The 7,812-nt window shown below is 40.8% G+C and overlaps 1 protein-coding gene across 1 annotated transcript in view; it reads left to right on the top strand.

Annotated features, from left to right (window-relative positions):
• Positions 1-2,227: 2,227 nt before the first annotated feature.
• The window catches only part of LOC124553757 (speckle-type POZ protein-like), an 86,909-nt gene continuing 81,324 nt past the window's right edge, over positions 2,228-7,812 (top strand). The window contains exon 1 of the mRNA XM_047127691.1: positions 2,228-2,328. The gene's annotated coding sequence lies outside the window, so the exon portion shown is untranslated. The remainder of the gene's footprint in view (positions 2,329-7,812) is intronic.

Raw genomic sequence — 7,812 nt, 5'->3', positions numbered from 1 at the left:
AACATTATTGAGCATAAATGTGATGCCTTGCAAAGCGCTGTTCAGAAGAGATCCCCACCCCCTCGTACTCTTTCAGATTTATGAACAGCCCTGCAGGATTCACGGTGTCAATTCCCTCATTAATATTCTATTCTCTTCTTGTCTAAACTGTTCATCGTCCATGTGTCACTTCCATACATGGCTACGCTGCATAGAAATAAAATCAGGAAGAACTTCCTGACACTTCAACCTATACTCGACGTTAACAAATTTCTCTTCTTCTGAAACGCTTTCCTTGCCATTGCCAGTCTACATTTCATATCCTCTCTGCTTCGACCTCAGTTATTTTGCCCCCCAAATAGCAAAACTGATCTACTAGCGCCTAGAACCGCTCGGCCACTTAGGCCGGCAGTAGCCGTCCTAGACTGTTTGCAGATGACCCTGTCATTCACCGTGTTGTAAAGTCATCAAATGACCAAAACGATTTAGATAAGATATCTGTATGGTATGAAAAGTGGCAATTGACCCTGAATAAAGAAAAGTGTGAAGTTATTCACATGAGTACTAAGAGAAACCCGCTAAATTTCGATTACGCGGTAAGTCGCACAAACCTGAAGGCTGTCAGTTCAGCTAAATACTTAGAGATTACAATTACAAATAACCTGAATTGGAACGATCACATAGATAATGTTGTGGATAGAGCAAACCAAAGACTGCGATTCATTGGCTGAACAATTAAAGCTGCAACAGGACTACCAAAGAGACTGCTTATACCACGCTAGTCCGCCCTGTTCTGGAGTATTGCTGTGCGGTGTGGGATCCGCATCAGGTGGGACTGACGGATGACATCGAAATAGTTCAAAGAAGGGCAGCTCGTTTTGTATTATCGCGAAATAGGGGAGATAGTGCCACAGACATGACACGTGAATTGGAGTGGCAATCATTATAACGTTGCGACGGGATCTTCTCATGAAATTTCAATCACCAGTTTTCTCCTCCCATTGCGAAAACATTCTGTTGGCACCCGCCGACATAGGGAGAAATGATCATCACGATAAACTAAGAGAAATCAGGGCTCGCACGGAAAAATTTAAGTGCTCGTTTTCTCCCGCGCACCGTTCGAGAGTGAAATGCTAGAGAGACGGCTTGAAGGTGGTTCATTGAACCCTCTGCCAGGCACCTTATTCTGAATAGCTGAGTAATGACGTGCGCTGCTAAATCATAACGCCAAACCACCGCTGATTATACGCCATATTGAATTGACTATGAATTATTCAAGTTTCGTCGAAGAACGATAGGAAATAAACAATTACCGCTGTTCTTTATTGCGAAAAAGCGGTTCGTGAGAATGACAGAAGAACCTTTCCTTGCTATCGCCTGAATTAGGAGGCTTATTGCTTGTTTAGTTTAATTAATTAATAGAATATGAAGTAATTGGTATAAAGAATGCTTTTTCAAAACTTTCTATAAAAGAAAGTCTGCTATCACGACATTGCTTTTGTACAGTTACTTTATTTATGACTGAACGTTTCTAAAACTGAAGACACTCGTCCGTGCTTTGCACTTATCAAAGATTTGCTCAACAGTATGTGAATAGCATCAAGACCACTAACACGTCACCGAATACACAATACAGTCCCACTATATGCCATTTAATCGCTGAAAAATTATCCACGCTCGTATCTTTAAGAAGCCAACGACTTAATTTCTGTCGCACCCATAATCGAGCCAATAAAGGAGTGTTATGGCCTACCACCCCCACCGTGGTTGCTTGTCTGTCATCAATGACAACCCCACGCAAGCGCAGCTGCTCTCCTTCCTTACGTGAAGGCCATCGGCTACTTCGTTGTCCGCGTTCAAAGGGAATGCCTGAAATCATGTCTTCACAGCACACTCTTGACTCTATGGATCGCGGAATATTGATTTCCCTAATGATGTCCGATGCGGAATGTCGCATGCGTCTGACATTCCACGTTCAACGCCAGTTAATTCCCGTTCTGCGGCAACAATGACGTCGGAAATATTCCCGCATAAGTCACCTGACTACACACGAGAGCTCCGCCGATGCACTTCACTTTTATACATCGTGTACGCGATACTACCGCCATCTGTATTTGTGTATACTGCTGTTCCGTGTCTTTTGTCACCTCAGTGTATTTTATTGTTGAATGCGTTCGCAGTGCTGAGCGCACAGACGTTTCGCAGTTGTCTGCGAGTCCCGGTTCGGCCGCGCGGCGGCAGCACTGCAGCGCTGTCTGTTCTACGTCGCAGTTCGTTGCAGGCGTGTCTACTTGGAGCATATTAAAGTTGCGTGGTGAATCGGGGAAGTACTTCTGAGGACATACAGCGGTAAGTTAGCTCCGTATGTGTGTCATTTTTCTCACGCGTTTGTGTCTCGCTCAGTTCAGTAATTTGCGAATTAACGGACTAGACAACAAATGCTTTGATACAGATAACTTTCTGCGACAGCGTAGTTACTTACTAGCCTGATATTTAGTTCGATGATTCTTTGTAACGAAACTCACTGTGTGCTTTTGTTGGAAGTATTATTGTCAAACTTGCATTTGTTCCTTTTAATTCTCGGTTAAGTTTATGAGGAACTACGTGCTTGATGTTGCAGTGTGCCATTGGAAAATACATTGACATTTTTAAAACGGTAGCGTAACCACACTGACAGTAATTTCATGTCATAAGAAACTGGGAAAAATTTTGGACTCTTGAAAGCTCTTTAACTATTATTTTTTACTGTGAGATGACGTGTTGTTCTTCAAAGTTTATGCAGCGATGTACTACCTAGACTGATTTAACCGGCTGTCAAAATGCGTAACGCATTTACGTTTGTAGCTTTTAACTCTGCTTATGGACACTTGGTTGAGGTAAAAACGTACTTGGTAAGTCATAAACATGTGCTTCATTGCTCACCCTGTATGCCGTCGACGGATAAAAAGTCTTCAAGAGTAAGTTTTTGTCAAAACACTGTAGGGCGTCTGTTACTGTCGCCTGTTTTCGAAGGACGTTAGGTTCAGTGGACGTCATACGACTGTTCGGCCCAAGTCTGTAAGTAGCTTTTAGTTTGCCATGAGTCCTACACCGTTTAGTAGGGTAGAGCACTGAATGCTTTATTAGTTTGTTGCACATGCGAGTTTGCACTAGAAATGTTCTGCTTTCCACTATAATACATCGTAAGAATAAACAAAACAAACGCGATGATTAGTCAGAAGCCGTTAGCACACGTACACTGGTCTCGTTACGCTCTTGGAAGTAGGTCCCACTTACGTATTAACTGTATTATTACTAAGTTGCGTTAAGTGAAACTAAGACATTCAAATGTATTAACAGCTACAGACGTTTCTCTCAATCGCGCTTTAGCGACGTGGTTTTTATTTCAAAAACTGTGTACAGTCACTGCCTCTACACTGTTGTGCTCTGATTGTCGCGCTGATAATGCGCAGTATGAAAATGGCTGAGGTTTGCTTCCTGTTCCGTGGTGAAACACGCGTGAGCAATACGGTTATAAAGTGCCGAGATATAGGCTGTTCTCAATGTTTTCCATAAATTTACGGAGATGATCGGCCTTGAAGTTTTCCCAGCGACTTTGTGTAGTACAGTTGATTTATAAACCCATATCATACGTGTAGCGCACTCGGTAGCGTAACGGAATGAATTCACATGCTGATTAGAAAACTCATCATAATTTCTTATGAATAATGCACGTCGTCTTGTTTCTAATAACGTATTGGACGCGAAATTCCTGTGTTCGTTTCAAATAGAAATACAAATTCTTAATTATTGGTGTTTTATGAAAGACTTCATAAGTTGCTTAAATTAAGCAAACATAACTATTTTTTCAAGGCAAAACTGAAAAACCAAATCCTCTTTACTTGGACTATGTGCATAGTTTTATACCGCTTTAATTTTTTAAGGCAAAACTGAAAAACCAAATCCTCTTTACTTGGACTATCTGCGTTTTATGCCGCAGAGGTAGAGAAGTATTGTAGAAACATGAAACAACAATAATTTTCACAGCATCGAGCACATCATACAAATGCATTTTTTTGATTTGCTGCTGTACCATTACAATGTGAACCCAACAGAACTGATCTGGAGCCAAGTTAAGAGACTTGGCCCGAGAAGTAACATGACTGTTTTCTGCCAGACGATGTACTAGAACTAACGCACGCAGCTTTTTCACACGCCACTGCCGAACGCTGGCGGGAAATAGAACGGCTCGTCATGAAAGAAGAGAAAATGCGGCGCCTGGTTGGCTTCGAGGATTGTGTTGATAGGGTCGTTGTCAACGTAGCAGGTGACACTTCCACAACTGAAATGTATTTCTCGGTTTCTGATGTGGAAAGAGCTGAGAGATTACCAGACGACTAATTAATACCTTCATTGGCTTCAGTATTCAACAGTACGGTGAAATCCTTGCAGTATGCTTTTGCATTACACACAGTTCGCTCAGAAAAATTACCTCATATTTTCATCACTTGTTTGTAATTTGAAGACTATGTCAGGTGCGAACGAGTGCATTTCATGCTTTCCGTCTGGTCACCTAAGAAGCGCGCGGTAGTGCTGGAGTTCCTCCGAATATTATTTCGTCCTCATTAAAAATTAAATTACGTTCGAAGCTATATTGCTTCTTTGCTCGTCTCTTTTTACGTCTGAACTGCAACTGCTCTCAGCATTGCAGGTTAGTTGGACCGCTGGCTGGGCAGTGGTGTCCAAGTATAATGCGCCAGCATAGCTGTTGTCCCGCATTATCACTCATTCTATATGCGTGTAACACAGCATAAAACGTGTCCTTATAATTAGATTAGATTAGTACTTGTTCCATAGATCATGAAAACGACACTTCGTAATGATGTGGAACGTGTCAGGTTAATAAAAGGCGTCTATACAAGATATTACATTATACAAACTATTACATGACACTATTTTTAATTTTTTCTTTTTTTTGTGGCGGCTTGGGAAAGTATCCACTTACTATATCCAAAAATTCATCTAATGATTAGAAGGAGTTGCCGTTCAGAAATTCTTTTAATTTCCTTTTAACTACTATATGGCTATCTGTCAGACTTTTGATGCTATTAGGTAAGTGACCAAAGACTTTTGTGGCAGCATGATTTAGCCCCCTCTGAGCCAAAGCTAGATTTAACCTTGAGTAGTGAAGATCATCCATTCTCCTCGTGTTGCAGCCATTTACACTGCCATTACTTTTGAATTCGTTCGGATTGTTAATAACAAATTTCGTAAGTGGATATATATATATATATATATATATATATATATATATATATATATATATATATATATATTTTGTGAGGCTATAGTGAAGATCTGTAGCTCTTTAAATAAGTGTGTGCAGGATGATCTTGGATGATCTCCAGCAATTATTCTCATTACACACTTTTGTACTATGTACACTCTTTTACTCAATGATGAATTACCCGAGAATATGATGCCATACGAAAGCAGAGAGTGAAAATAGGCGTGGTAAGCCAAAATTTGCAATGACCCTAATAGCATAAGTAGCTGAACTCAAACGTTTCAGCAGATCTTCAGTGTTTTTTCCAGTTCAACCGCACATCAGCACATACACCTAGAAATTTTGAATATTCTACTGTAGCTACCGATTTCTGATCGAAGTCTATATTTATTAATGGTGTCATTCCATTTCCTGTGTGGAACTGTATGTACTGTGTTTTGTCAAAGTTTAATGAGAGCCCACTTGCAGAGAACCACTTAATGATTTTCTGAAAAACATCGTTTACAATTTCACCAGTTAATTCTTGTCTGTTGGGTGTGATAGCTATACGTGTATCATTGCCAAAAGGTACCAGCTTTGCATCTTCGTGAATATAGAATGGCAAGTCATTAATATATATTAAGAACAGCAGAGGACCCCAGACCGAACCTTGCGGCACCCCATTCTCGATTGTTCCCCAGTTTGAGAAATCACCAGTTTTTTGCATAATCGAACTTGACTGTACTGGTGACAGCTTGGCTTCCGCTCCACGTGAAACGAAATGCAGTGAAATTCAAGCAAACGCGGAAGAATACGTGGCTAATGTTTACATCAGCTTTATTCTTATGATGAACGGCATATACTGTATTTTTTCCACTTACTTTCTTAAGCCGTTAATTGTACAGGGCGGCGCAGACAAAAGTAGTCGTGTAAGTATAAAGGAAAGGCAGTGAAATTACAGAAACGAAAAGCTGAAATTGGCTTACCATTTATTTACAATGAAAAATATAGTAAAAAATTCGTTTGTAGTAGGTGCTGTGACTCCTTGCAACATCGGTACACAGCTGCACACGTCTAAGCGTATTCAGATACACTTGGCGTAAAGTCCGGGTATGGTGACGGCAACTTCACAGCCGATGTTGTTTTTCAGTTCCTTTATTGTGTGTGGATTTGTTTCATAACCCTTACTCTTCAATTGCCCCACAGAAAAAATCATACGTTGTTAGGTCCGGCGAACGTGGTGGCCATTATTCGTGTTTGCTAACAGTTCGTTCCTCTGTGAAGACATCGTTGACTCGTTGCAGGGGTACCTTAGACGGTGGCACGTTGTCCCATCGTGCTGGAAGACGCAGTATTGCCGCCCGTATTCAGTGAGTCGAGCTCAAAATGTATCAAAATTTTCCATGTATGCAAACGTGTTTGAGGGTATTGTCAAAAAATATCGGTCCGGTGATGCGCGTTCCTGTTAACAACGCACCAAACGGCGAGCTCTTCATCGTGGAGTGGCTGCTCACATACAATGGACAGTAGGCTTGTCCGTCGCCCGGTGCCCTGTGCGCTCATTACTCAAGATTAAATAGAAAGGGTCACACAACCCACAGTTGGTGTTATTCACAAGCCACGTACAGTAATCTAAAGTGCCTTTCATAAGTTTGGGACAAGAAGAATAGATTTTATTTACTTCGAGAAGTAACAGATAAACAATTAAACGTATTATGTTTGTTATTCCAACAAAAAAATGGCTCAAATGGCTCTGAGCACTATGGGACTCAACTGCTGAGGTCATCAGTCCCCTAGAACTTAGAACTACTTAAACCTAACTAACCTAAGGACATCACACATCCATGCCGGAGGCAGGATTCGAACCTGCGACCGTAGCAGTCGCGCGGTTCCGGACTGAGCGCCTAGAACCGCATGACCACCGCGGCCGACGTTATTCCAACAGATAGAATGATATTCACAGAGCAATAAATTGGACATTTTACTTCATTTAATGACTTACAAAATACAAATAATTATGTGAAATAACTTGGATTTCAATTCGCAAATGTTTTGGGACAAAGTGCAGAAATAAACCAAAAACTAGGAAATAATGAGGATTTAGTACTTTGTAGTTCTACAGCGATGTTGTACCACTTGTCAGCCGTTTTGACATACTTCGTACAAGCTTGTGTAAGTACGAAATACTTAGATTTTTCCCATTCTTCTTGCAGTCGTCTCCTGAGTTTTTGTTTACACTGTCGGGGGCTTATCGAATATGTCTTTCTAACGCATCCCATAAATTCTCAATGCAGTTCATGTCCGGATTTTGTGGAAGGGATTGACAACTTTTGGACAGTTGTACAGGAGCCACAAAATGGCGGGGGGGTGACTTTGCGACTGTCTTGTTCTTGAGTGTTTGAATGAATGCTGAGCAGTGAGCGACCAAATGACAACCACCTACAAGGTACTTCTGTGAGAGTAAAGAGTAAAATCTCCAAAATAATTTTATTTTATTTTGTTTTTAATGTATTATTAACATTTTACAGTTCATTTCAAAATTGCTGTTCCCATACCTTTTTCCTTTTTTTTTTATTTTTCTTTTTTTT

This window comes from Schistocerca americana, chromosome 11 (assembly GCF_021461395.2).
Source record: "Schistocerca americana isolate TAMUIC-IGC-003095 chromosome 11, iqSchAmer2.1, whole genome shotgun sequence".
NCBI lineage: Eukaryota > Metazoa > Arthropoda > Insecta > Orthoptera > Acrididae > Schistocerca > Schistocerca americana.
The sequence above is the reverse complement of the archived record's forward strand: the minus strand, read 5'-3'. Positions and strand labels throughout refer to the sequence as shown.